Source organism: Filicampus tigris, chromosome 6 (assembly GCF_054856515.1).
Source record: "Filicampus tigris isolate MCC_2025a chromosome 6, RoL_Ftig_1.0, whole genome shotgun sequence".
NCBI lineage: Eukaryota > Metazoa > Chordata > Actinopteri > Syngnathiformes > Syngnathidae > Filicampus > Filicampus tigris.
Window position 1 is genome coordinate 6,887,605 of NC_141222.1, and position 13,636 is coordinate 6,901,240.

Consider the following 13,636-nt stretch of genomic DNA (forward strand, 5'->3'; position numbering starts at 1 on the left):
AACTACAGTCGCTCTTTGCATTTTTGCCGTTGGCACGCACGGATTCACAAATAATAATAAAAAATAAAATAAAACACGTGTTTTTTTTTTCAATATTTAGGATTTTCCTGTTTTTTCCAGGAATTTTTCCCCACCCATTTTTCATGGCCACCAGTTGCCAATCCGTGATTTAGATGAAAGTCATGGGTAATATTTTGGAGCCATCTTGTGGCAACTTGATGACAGCCATAGATATCTTATGTATACAGTACAACACTAGATGGAGCCTGAACTTGGAGAGAGAATTGTAGCGTAGCGATGTGCATAGTGGCGATGTGCATGGGGTCCGAATGGGGGGCAGCAAATGTCCCTAATCCAATTCTGGAACTACCCCTATACAGTATGTGCCCTGGTATTGCCTGGCAACCTGTCCAAGGTGTATTCCAGTTATCCACGACACTATCAGAACAATAAGAATTTGATGGGTGGATAAAAGCCTCATTACTGTATCTTTATAAGACAATTGATTAACTCTTCCTAAGTGTACCCTATGGTAATTTACTAAAGCACATGGAAATCTGTATGGACTACTTTTTATTCATTTCTCAATTTAATCACTATACTATATTAAATGTAAATAAATACCCAATGGAAAAGGTGTGTGAGGAGTTGTAGGAGGAACTGTTTTCCAACAGCACTATCTGGTAAGTGTATCTAGTATTTCATGATATACTACCACTGGAAATATAAACATATAAACATAATAATGTCCTTCTATCTTGATTTGATTAGACTCCACAACTTAGTGAAAAACAGAAGTGGAGCACATCACTAAACTGCCTATCCAAGTATTACTTGGGTCAAAACGTATAATACAAAGAAGACACAATCAGTTTCTTGCAGATCCCTGTAAAATCAGTTGTTAAGAAGAGTGACAACAGTTAAGAGCCTCCTGTTAGATTCCGACAAAAAAGGCATTGTCTGTAAACAGAGTATATATAATTTTAAACCACACACTAGTACAATTATCATCTTATTTCAAAATAGTGCACAGAATAAGCAAATATTTTTTTCTAAATTAACAGAATCAGTATTCTACTGATATTAAAAATACAAAAAGAGTATTTATAATGAGCGTGTACAAAAACAAATTATATCTTAGGCAAAACAATTGCCCATTTCATTAACCTTTTTTTACGCTTTATTCCAATTCCCAAACGAAATCCTTTCCTATGTATTATTTTTTTAAATGTTGTGCTCATTTACAGTAGCTGTAAAAAGCACTGCTATCCCAGGCCCTTCCTCGCTGTGTGAATCCTGCAGCGCCATCTTGTGGCAAAAGAATAAATACTATACAGTATACAGTACTTAAAAGGACGGTGGGGCCGGGATGGCCATGTTTTCAATAACAAGTTCATTTTATATATTTTTTGATCAGGAAAATGGAAAGAGTTGTCATTTTCTATTTTATCAATAAATTTGGGAGAAATTAGGAAATAAGTGACTCCATGAATAATGCCTCTTGTTAATGAGGAGAATAGCTGCGCCCCCTACATTCTATCCTTGTTCGGTCTGAGTCACTGGAGGAACTCTCCATTGGAAATCGTTGTACTTTCATTGCTTATAACGTCCAAAAACGGTGATCAATTGGCACCAAAATTAATGTGGACATCCTTACTAATGACCACTTCAACATATCAAAAGGATTAACCTCTCCGTGGCTGATTTATATGAGGATGAGGAAATGTGGAAGTCAGCAGAGCTACGCAGATTTAGGCTGGGACGAGCGCACACTGCTTCTTTGCTTTTAAAAAAAATAAATAAATAAACTGACTTTTTGAAGATCACGGTTAGGACGGGCGAGGCATTAAACACCAGTCAGGTTGTTTACAGAGACTGGAAATGAGTGGACGTGTACATTTATTTGGATGAGGAATGGCCACAGTTTTTCGACCAACAACACGCCGTCGAATGTAACAGCCGAAACGGTACGTTCCAATGCGGCCACACTTGGCTGTGCAGTCAGCCTCCTTGCTGGAGCTTTTTGTTTGCTGAATATTGACGCTTGTCCGATGAGGTCTTACCTCACTCTCACGCCGCTTCACTCACGCCGAAGCTGGCGGCTGCAAGCGGTGTCGGACAACGCACGCGACTGCTTGGGAGGCAACCCCACTTAATGAAGACACAGGCTCATGATCACCTCCACACGCTGAGCGGACAGTAAGGAGCTAATGTTGTTGTGCTAATGCCTTTTGCTTTAACGGCCTGAAGCTAGTTGTTGCTATTAGCTGTACTGTTATCCTACTGTTAGCTGGGGAGGGAAGGGGGGCGGGGATAAAGATCCACGCTTGCCTGATTACTTGCCACTGCCAGTCGCCGTCTGCCTCCCGAGAGTTGACACGAGTTTAGCGTCGTTAAATGTCCGAAATATAAACCAGTCGGGGTTCGTGTGCACATTCCTGCTCTTGCCCGCTTCAGCCTGTGTAAGTGGAGAAGCGATCGCCACGGTATTTTTGATTTTGTGGAGGTGATCATGATGAGATCATGTTTTATGTTAATAAATCCAAACTATCGTGCAGAACAGTTTTATACTTTCACAGGTTGAAGTGGACAAGAGTAGTAATGTGTATTTGCATATTGGTGGCGATCGGTCGTCGTTCTAGACAACCAAACTGACAAAGCGAGCAATATTGCCACCTTGCCTCCCGCCCGCCCGTGACATAGACAGCTGAGACCGAAAACGCAACATAAGCCACGCCCCAAAAAGGGGCGGGGCAATTCGTCTAAACCTAATCACAAAAAAAGCCTAATCACTACAGAGTCTTTTGAGGTGGGCATTTTAGTACTAATGTCATTTTTACATGCAAACCTATTATATAAGTGCCAATGTTAAGCTCATCCAAGTGTCTCTTTAACTGCACAAATGGAATTAGATGAATGTATACTTTCATATCCGTTAAAGTAGTATTCTTCTAAAAAAGTCCTTATTCCCTTTTATTTAAATAAGTTTTACAAATTGTTTGCATCGTTACACGGTGCATTTTCAATTTGTTTTTACCATATGTAAGCTATTGTTGAACAAATTAAAAAAAAAAAAAAAAAAAAAAAAAATGATGCTGTCGAAACAGTCGTCAAATGTTTAGGCAACTTGTGCAAATTAAACTACATTGCAGCTTCCTCAGCTCATTTTGAGGTTGGCTCACTTTCTAATTCATTTCCATGAGTGTGGTCGATTTAATTACCTCTTCTCATCCAGCCTGCTCAAATTGTGCACAACCTTGCCCACAAACACGGGGACTCCGGTGAATACAATGTTGAATTTTGTTGGCAGAAGGTAGCAACCTTTTGCCAAAGACTCTGGTTTTATGTGCATGGGTGTGCTAACAGTTTCTCCTGCTAGCCAAAGAATATAAGCTTTACGGGGCCTACAGATGTGCAGTATGTTGTCTTAGTGGAGTACTGGAACATACTTGCTCTGCTCCATATCTATGTCATAATCAACCAATCATCCTAACATAACCCTAAAATACTGTAACAGTGGTATGGCAACAGAGGAAGTAAACATTGCCTTCTCACTGTTATTTATGCAAAGTCACTTGAGAAATAGCCTCCATTTTAAATCTTGTAGGCCTGTATCGCTATAGTGTGTTGTATTATGTAATGTAGTTTTCAATGTTTTGGTACCTTCACATGTGTCATCTTCCAAACAGCTTATCGTATACAGGATCGCGGGGAGGTGTTGGAGCCTATCCCAGCCGTCAACGGGCGAAGGCAGACTACACCCCGAACTGGTCGCCAGCCAGTCGCAGGGCACACACAGACACCGCCACTGAGCGGGAATCGATCCCACGCTGCCCGCACACAACTCGGGCATGTGTACCACTACACTATCAGTGACCCGGTATCCTTCACATATTAGTTTAATTTTTTCTGTGACCAAGCTAACTCAATTTAGCTGTACAGTATATCAAATCAATATTCCACTTTGAAATTCATTGAAATCTATTGATCCGTTCCAGGGTCACTGATGGTGTAGTGGTACACACGCCTGAGTTGTGTGCGGGTAGCTTGGGATCGGTTCCCGCTCAGTGACAGTGTCTGTGTGCCCCGCGACTGGCTGGCGACCAGTTCTGGGTGTAGTCTGCCTTTCGTCCATTGTCAGCTGGGGTAGGCTCCCGCACCTCCCCGCGACCCTGTACAGGATAAACGGTTTGGAAGATGACACATGATGATGACATAATCAATTCCAGTGCCCCAAAACACCACAATTTAGTTTATGTGTATTTAGTGCACTCTATGGTTACAGTGCTTCTGCATTCGGTGTGAGGTTGCATCTTAGCTTCTGGTCGGCATGTAAATGACAACATGGGAAATGTGTTCATACCCAAAACCAAGTTGACGCTGAACATAGCAGCACACTGCAGTGTTGGCTTGAGGGGCGATCTCATCGTCTTTGAAAAGTAAAAACTTTTGATGGCATTTCAACCTTGAAAAGTATTGCAGGACTATTGAGGATAGCATTACAAAATCCTAGGTTATCTCACATTTACTGTAAAGACAGAGGGGGGGTGTTTTTGAAGTAATGAGAGTTAAGACTGACACGAAAGCTCCTATGATCAAAAAGGTCAATGTTATAATTTATAAAAGTTTTGAAATAATACATCCACCCATACATCCACCCATACCAATCAATACAATATGTGTACAGATATAAAATTTGTTATAGATAGATAGATAGATAGATAGATAGATAGATAGATAGATAGATAGATAGATAGATAGATAGATAGATAGATAGATGGGATAGGCTCCAGCACCTCCCCGCGACCCTGTACAGGATAAGCGGTGTGAAAGATGACATGACATATTTGGACTGGTTAGCACGTCGGCCTCACAGTTCAGAGGTCGAGGGTTCGATCCCGGCTCCGGCCTCCCTGTGTGGAGTTTGCATGTTCTCCCCGTGCCTGCGTGGGTTTTCTCCGGGTACTCCGGTTTCCTCCCATATTCCAAAAACATGCATGCTAGGTTGATTGGACTTTCTAAATTACCCCTAGGTGTGATTGTGAGTGTGGATGTTTGTTTGTCTCTGTGTGCCCTGCGATTGGCTGGCAACCAATTCAGGGTGTCCCCCGCCTACTGCCCGAAGACAGCTGGGATAGGCTCCAGCACACCCGCGACCCTTGTGAGGATAAGCGGTATAGATAATGGATGGATGGACAAAGATAAACAACCATTCACACTCACAGTCATACCTAGGGACAATTTAGATCAGGGGTCAGCAAACCTGTACACTCAAAGAGCCAATTCGACCTTAATTCCACTGGAAAAAAACCACTGGGAGCAGCAAATACTTTTTGACATGTAAAAAAAAAAACTCGGCTCAGCTTCAGAAAACAGGTCAAGTAATGATTGGTCGTTACCTGAGCCCTGAGCAGTTGTGATGTCATTTTCAGTCGACAGAAGTGACAAAATGGCCGCCCCCAGAGATGGCTAAAAACGGGTGGATTAACTCTTATTCTACAAACGCAATATTTATCAGAATGCCTCCTTTGAATTAGTGGGCTTGCACAGAACATATTCTTGAAAAAAAATATGTTTGGTTTGACTTCCGCTTTAAGTACTAAATTTCACATGTGCTTCTGACAGCCAAGGCAGCTGGGCTAATCCACAATGACAGGATGTTAGATTTCTGTGGGAAAAAAGTACCGGTACTCAGACAATAAAACATCTTCCTCTATACTCCAGGTTTCTCTAGTGTGGAAATAAAAAACACCCTCATACATTTCACTCTACTTATTACTGTTATTACCATTATCTATTTACAGCATTATTTGGCCAATGAGGTAAACACTTTATTATGCGGTATAAATATAGTCACTCATTTAGTCTTCTTTTTTGGTTGTTTTTTATTCCAGATTCCTCTGAAGTTTGTCCTCCTCTAGTTGACAGCTATTTTTCATATTTACATTAACAGAGCAAAGGTACTTAACTGTACGTATACCAGTTTAAAGCATCGCATTCTGTTTAAAAGTAAATAAATCTATAACACCAGAGTTGGGCATTTTACTTAAAATTGAGCATCCGTTATTCGTCATCCGTCTGCAGCATGGGTACTCTTCTGTCGTGCATCATTCGCCTTTTTTTCCGGGGGTAAAAAAAATAGTATATACTATAGGCCGGTCTGCCTCTAATTTTAAATGGCCGTCCATCAGTGATTCCGAATAAACTTTCACTAGCTGAATTTAAGATAGCATAGGTTATGCGATGCAAAAATATAAAGTGAAAACATGACATGCATATAAACCAATAACCATTTAATTTGAACTAACAATTCGATTGCTTTCATGAGAAATAACCCGGAATTTTGACCCAACAAAAACAATCAAAACATCTCGTTAATGAAATAACCAAACTGTTTTTAGAGTGTATAATCTGCATTACAAATTAAAGCGTTTTCATCATTTAGCATTCATTGTGCATTGGAGAGGAACATGGTAATGAAATCTCATTGGTCATTTTCTAACATTAAGCCACATTAACCTTTTCCTCTATAGTGAGTCTGGGGAGGAAATAGCCTAATGCCCATCCATTCATAACGTAGATCGACCAGTAAATCCTTCTTCAGAATGACGGACTGATACAGAGTCCGCATCACAGCAAATGCTGCATCGATCCGCCAGTCGACCTTGAGTCCTTAATTTCCATAAAATCCTAAATACTAAGGGGATTGTTTTGATATTGAAATGCGCAGTAGAGATGTGCATGTGAATTTTGATAAGTATTGGTCATAGATTTCCGACATTAAGTCATGTTAAGCTTTTTTACATGAAGCGTTTTCGACTGTCCCTTTGACGATGGTAGACAGTAGTCAGCACAAGGTGCCACATCAAGAGGGATAAAAGAAGGGGCGAGTATTCTACAGGCTACCAAAAGAAAAAACGATTAAGTCGTTTGGGTGGACGGCTCCTCCGGCCCACGGGTCGCTCTCGGGGTTGCCATGAGAGAGAGCCCTATCTGACGACGGAGGCGGGATGCCCCACAAGCCTCTGGGCATTTTTTAACTCTGATATCCTTGAGTACTGTAAATCCCGACTTCAGCCCAACCCGTTGGTAAAGGCGGCCCAGGCCACAGGTTGTTGAATGTTTCCTCGTACCCCCTGCAACGTGCTCACATATCCCCTGGTTGAGACACCCCAACCCCTTTCCCCGTACCCTCTAAACCCAGACTCAATCAGGGGCAGCCCATAGCTCGATGCTTTTTGTCCCATGCCTGTATGAGTGCGCTGACTCTTTGTGTGGTGCTCAAAACAATATAACATTGTGCACATTAAATTTCCCCTTGCTGATTCACATTAGTGCAATAAATTGAAAAAAATATTGAATAGATGTATACATCATAACTGACTACATAAAAGACTACAGTAATTCAAAAGCTGTCTTTTTCCATGTTGAACATGATGAATAAATCATGCAACCAGTAATGTTATGAACCAGTGTTCTGATTATAAAGTTGCGTCATATTCATCATTTAATGCAAATGAATGTTCTTTGTGCCATTATTTCAAGGGTAACATGGGGCCAGTACTGCTCGCATTGGCTTGGCTGGCATGGCAACTGCACCGAGCACTTAACGAATGACTCGCTCAAACTCTGCCAACATGCTTGCTAAAAAAACATTGAAGCGACATTTGGGTGAGCTTAACATTGGCTCTTATGCAATAGGTTTGCATGTAAAAATGACATCAGTACTAAAGTGCCGCCCCCAAAAAAGTAGTTATTTAAGGGCTTTATTTGTGATTGGATTTACGACAAATTGCACCGCCCCTTTCTGGGGCGTGGCTTATGTTACGTTTTCGGTCTCAGTGGTCTACGGCGCGGGAGGGAGGCAAGCGTGGTAATATTGCTCGCTTTGTCAGTTCTGTTGTCTAAAACGGCGACCGATCGCCACCCAAATGCAAATGTGAAAGTATAAAAGTGTTCTGCACAATAGTTTGGATTTATTGACATAAAACTTGATCTCATCATGATCACCTCCACAAAATCAAAAATACTGTGGCGATTGCTCCTCTACTTTCACAAACTGAAGCGGACAAGAGCATGGATGCACACACGAACCCCGACTGGTTATATTTCGGACATTTAGCGATGCTAAACTCGTGTCAACTGTCAGGAGGGAGACGGCGGCTTGCAGCAGCAGCAAGCAGATTGGAGCTTTACGCCAACCTCTTCGCTCCCCGGTTAAAGGTAGAATAATAGGACGGCTAATAGCAACAACTAGCTTCAGGTCATTAAAACAAAAGGCGTTAGCACGACAACATTAGCTCCTTACTCTGCGTCCAGCCTGCATCGATCTTCATGTCGCGGGGTTGCCTCGCGGGGTTGTCTCCCAAGCGGTCGCCAAGACACCGCTTGCAGCCGCCAGAGAGTGAGGTAAGCCCTCATCGAGCAAGCGTCAATGTTCAGCGAACAAAAAGTTACAGCGAGGCTGACTACACAACCAAGTGTGGCTGCATTGGAACGTACCTTTTCGGCTGTTTACGTTCCAAATTGGACGGCGTGTTGTCAGTCAAAAAACCGGGGCCATTCCTCATCCAAATAAATGTGCACGTCTCATTTCTACTTCAGTATCTGTAAATATCCTGACTGGTGTTTAATGCCTTGCCCGTCCTAACCGTGATCAGAAAAGAAGCAGTGTTTTTTTTTTTAAGCAAAGAAGCAGTGTGTGCTGGTCCCAGCCTAAATCTATGTAGCTCTGCTCACTTCCACATTTCCTCACCCTCATATAAATCAGCCACGGAGAGGTTAATCCCTTTGATATGTTGAAGTGGGCATTAGTAAGAATGTCCACATAAATCTTGGTGCCAATTGAGCGCCGTTTTTGGACATTATAAGCAATGAAAGTACAATGATTTCCAATGGAGAGTTTGGAATTGGTTACTCCATGACTCCGGCCGAACAGGGATGGAACGCTAGGGGGCGCGGCCATTCTCCTCATTAACAATGGGCGTGATTCATGGAGTCACTTATTTCCTAATTTCTCCCAAATTTATTGATAAAATAGAAAATGACAACTCTTCTCATTTTCCTGATCAAAAAATATATAAAATGAACTTGTTAGCGAAAACATGGCCATCCCGGACCCACCGTCCCTTTAAGCTTTAATGATGTGACGTCACTGAGGTGGTCAGAACAGCAATTCAGATGCTGTGTTTTTTTTTTGTTTTTTGGAATTATCCATGTCCTTTTCCCTCAAATAATTCTACTTTCTGGGCAAAGTAAGGGTGTTGTCAAATTACAGGCAAGGCCTCTTAATTTTTATAGCGCATATCATACACAAGGTAACTAAATGTGCCTTACATGATTAAAAGTACAATATTTAAAACCATTTAAAAACAAATAACGAAAGACAAGTGTACAGGTACTGTATAAGTGATTAAATGCACTCTCTAAGATACTGCGATTGGCTGGCAACCAGTTCAAAGGCGTACCCTGCCTATACTGCCCGAAGACTGCTGGGATAAGCTCAGGCACGCCCGCGAATCTTGTGCGGATAAGCGGTTTGGATAATAGATGGATGGAAGAACTTTGTCCATCTCATTGTTAGGTGCCCTCCATACGTACATGGTACTTTTCTTTTTTTATTTTTTATTTAATTGCCATTGCCATCCAGAACTGGAGGACAATTTCGGCACCAATATTTTTTGAAAAACAGACCATTTCTATTATTCTTATTTTTTTTCATTATGTTATTATGAAAAACACATAGGCTAAGAAACCTTCATATAATTTGATTTGTTCATCTTAACCACGTCCACTACTTATGAGATGCCTGTTTTATTTGTTTTATCCTGTATTTTGCTGTGTCTGGTGCAACAGCTACTAACAGCACCTTTAAAATATATGTATTGCAAAACATTGCAAAATAACTCATTTTATAATGAATAACTAATTCATTAAATTAATCAATTGTCATTGTATTGAAATACTAATGTGATTTTTGTATTACTGTCACACATGGATGCACGATTTACCTGTCTCAACCAAAATATGACAGGGTTTTTACTTTCTGGACCTGGATTTGACACCTCCGGTCTTCAAGATGAAGGGATGAGAAAAAAACAGACATTGGGTTGATTTTTCATGATTTTGAAGCCTCATTTTATTTGACACTTTGTGATTTTTTAAAAATCATTCAGATTTGGCATGTTTGTAAACAACTAAATTTGTAAATAACAAATACATATTTATTTTCGTTTTACAGGGACTTTTAGGGGGTGTTCTGTTATGATACTGTGACTGGGTTTGGGTCTTTGATTCCTTGATGTTGCTAGTTGCATTGTCCTTTACTTGGTCACAAAGAGTGTTTTCTGTATGTAAACTTGAGTTACTCACTTACATGTTGTCAAAACATTTTGCCTTCCATGCCCTGCTTTATTCTGAATTTTTGCATATAAAGATTTTTACTAAGCCATTTTTGTGTCCTGTCTGCTTTTGGGTCCAATTCCTGCTCCACATGTGACAGTTCTCAGCACTATTGATAAATCGCTGCTCCTCCAGCCACAGTTACGCGTTGTCTCAGGACAACTACCTTTTATACATCAAATGAATATTTCTGTATTTTGTGCATGGATTCATTGAAATGTCATGGTGGGACAGAAATTGTCCTCAATTTTGGAATGGCCAATATACTGTCATGACAAAAATTATTTTCATATTCTAATATGCTGTTATAATGATTAAAATACCCAATTGTTCATTTGCTTCACTGTACAGTACATGTATTGCGAGTAAGAATATTATTGCAGTGCATTAATATCTAGTCCCGGTGGAAAGCATTTCCATTTGGAGATATGTGATATAAACAAGCTTTCTTGACATTTAAAAACACCAACGGCAGCTGTAATTTTCAGAATTGTATGTAAATTGAAAGTATTGTGGTGGAAATACTGTACACAAGCCTTGGTGAGAATATGTAAATTCTCAATGTGACTAAACATTGTGCCAAACCACTCAATGTTTCTTCAACCACTTCCTGTATACTATATTCCCTTTTTATGTAAATTACATTGTACAAGAAAAACGTGCACGTTCAAACATGAATTTGAACAATCAGGAAATCCTAATGCGGACATATGGACACTGTTAATGTCTCGTACTGGTTTCATTGTGGGTCGTTCTTTCCTGCTTTTCCTCTCCTTTTGCTGTCGTGTAAATTATGGGATCAAGCGCAGTGTGAATCTGTCAAATTGATTTGGTCCACTGCTTAGTGCTTTTTCAAACTGCCGAAGTTCAACACATAAATCATAAGTGTTTAAGAAGAAGGAGGCCCCTCATAGAAAGACACATTTTTCTGGCGCTATTTTTGAATATTGCATTTGAACAGTTACTGTACTGTTACTGTTACTAGTGTATTAGGTCAATGTTATTCTCTGCTTGGAAATACTTGAAAGAATAAAAGACATGTAAATACCAGTAGCATGCAATGACCTTTATTGTCATTATCAATAGCAAGCAGAACTAGAGGAGATATTGTAATTTGATGCTGGACAATAATGAATGGTTAAACCTGGGTTGGGATGCTGATTAACGCGCTGAACAGTACAGTCAATCTTGCACACCAGGTTTATGTCTCTCTGTCTACATGGAGATATTTTACAAGTTTTTGAAAACCTTCAGTCTTAAAAACATGTACTCATAATTTTTGACATTACACAGGAAATGTGTTCACAAGCAGAAGATGGTGTTTTGAATAGTTCTAAACAGAGCTGGGCATTTTACAAAAAAAATTGCCTTCCGTCTATATATATATATATACATATATATATATATATATATATATATATATATATATATATGGAAATCAAATTTTACCGCTTATCCTCACAAGCGTTGCGGGTGTGCTGGAGCCTATCCCAGCCGTCTTCAGGCAGTAGGCGGGGGACACCCTGAATTGGTTGCCAGCCAATCGCAGGGCACACAGAGACAAACAAACATCCGCACTCACAATCACACCTTGGGGCAATTTAGAGTGTCCAATCAACTTACCATGCATGTTTTTGGAATGTGGGAGGAAACCGGAGTACCCGGAGAAAACCCACGCAGGCACGGAGAGAACATGCAAACTCCACACAGGGAGGCCGGAGCCGGGATTGAACCCACGACCTCTGAACTGTGAGGCGGACGTGCTAACCAGTCGACCACCGTGCCGCCCTGTTTATTTTTTAATAAAGTAATTTTTAAATAATATAATATACATATGTAATAGATCTTTCTGATTTTGACTATATTCAATTCCATATTTTATCTTAATTTGAAGGGAAAAAAACAGTCACTACCGAAACATACAGAAAGATTTCGGTTGTGACATAATGGTTTCGGTAGTGACAATATGATGTTTATTATTTGGATTAAGTAAGTTTTAAATAATATAATACATAGATACATATGTCATACACAGATCTCTCTGATTTTAACAATTTTCTATTTCATATTTTATCTTAATTTGAAGGGAAACATACCAAATGTCAAAAAGCCTAGCAGAGACAGAGTACAGGCGAAGGGTTACAATGACCCAGTGAAATCCAAAGAATATTTGATAAAGGAAAAAGAGAAAGAAATCAGAGATGGAAGGAAGATGGAAAGCTGAAGTCTACCAATGAATTATCCAGCAGAGAGCAAAGGAAAGTCAGAAGCGCATGGAGGAAATGACAAAACCACCGAATGTCTCTCAAAAAACAGAGAGAGAGGGAACATACATACAGGGAAATGGCTGTTACAAAAATGTTTGTCATTCCAATTAAATTTTCATTTGGAAGGTGAAATCACAGTTTTTCAATGATGAAGAGCCCTGTGATGGACAGGTGAGCAGTCCAGCGTGTACCCTGCTTTTGCCTAAGTCAGCTGTGATCAACTCCAACCCCCTGCAACCCTGAGTACAGCACAAAGCAGTAGAAAATGGAAAAAATAATGTTTCATTAGTTATAATACACGTTAAAAGTTAAAATATAGCAAAACTAGTTAAGTGATTACAATGCTACCCTCACACAAAGTATTACTGCAACAGCAGTAACAATATGGTCACTACTGAAATGTTGCAGTCACTCCCCAAAAAACTGATGGTTTAACAAAAATAAAAAGTATTGAATTATCAACCAACAATTTTTGATCATGATTGTTTAAGGATATGTTTGTTTTAATTAATGATGACTTATGAAGTCAATATGATCAACTTTCTACATTTTACAATGAAAAATAGCATATCAATTTTGATTTATTTTGGAAAAAGTCATATTAAATTATGTTAAAAATTCATTTAGATTGTTTTTTATGTCAAAACCATACATATTAATTTATTTAAAAAAATACTCTGTAGAGGGGGGAATGGAAAAAAAAAATGAATCGGCTAGTAGAATTATTTTTATTCTTCTGTAATTGTGTGTTTCGGTAGTGACACATTTTAGGGACAGCTAGGGAAAAGCTAGAAAATACTATTTGAAAATGGACTGTACTTTCACTGTATTTGTGCCCCTTAGATATGGTGCATCATGAATACAATAAAGGTTTTTCTGAAATAAAATACAAATTTCACACATTTCCAACTCTGAATTTGAACCAATTCAGTAGAATGGCCCATTCGTCAGACGCTCAAAATTTATGA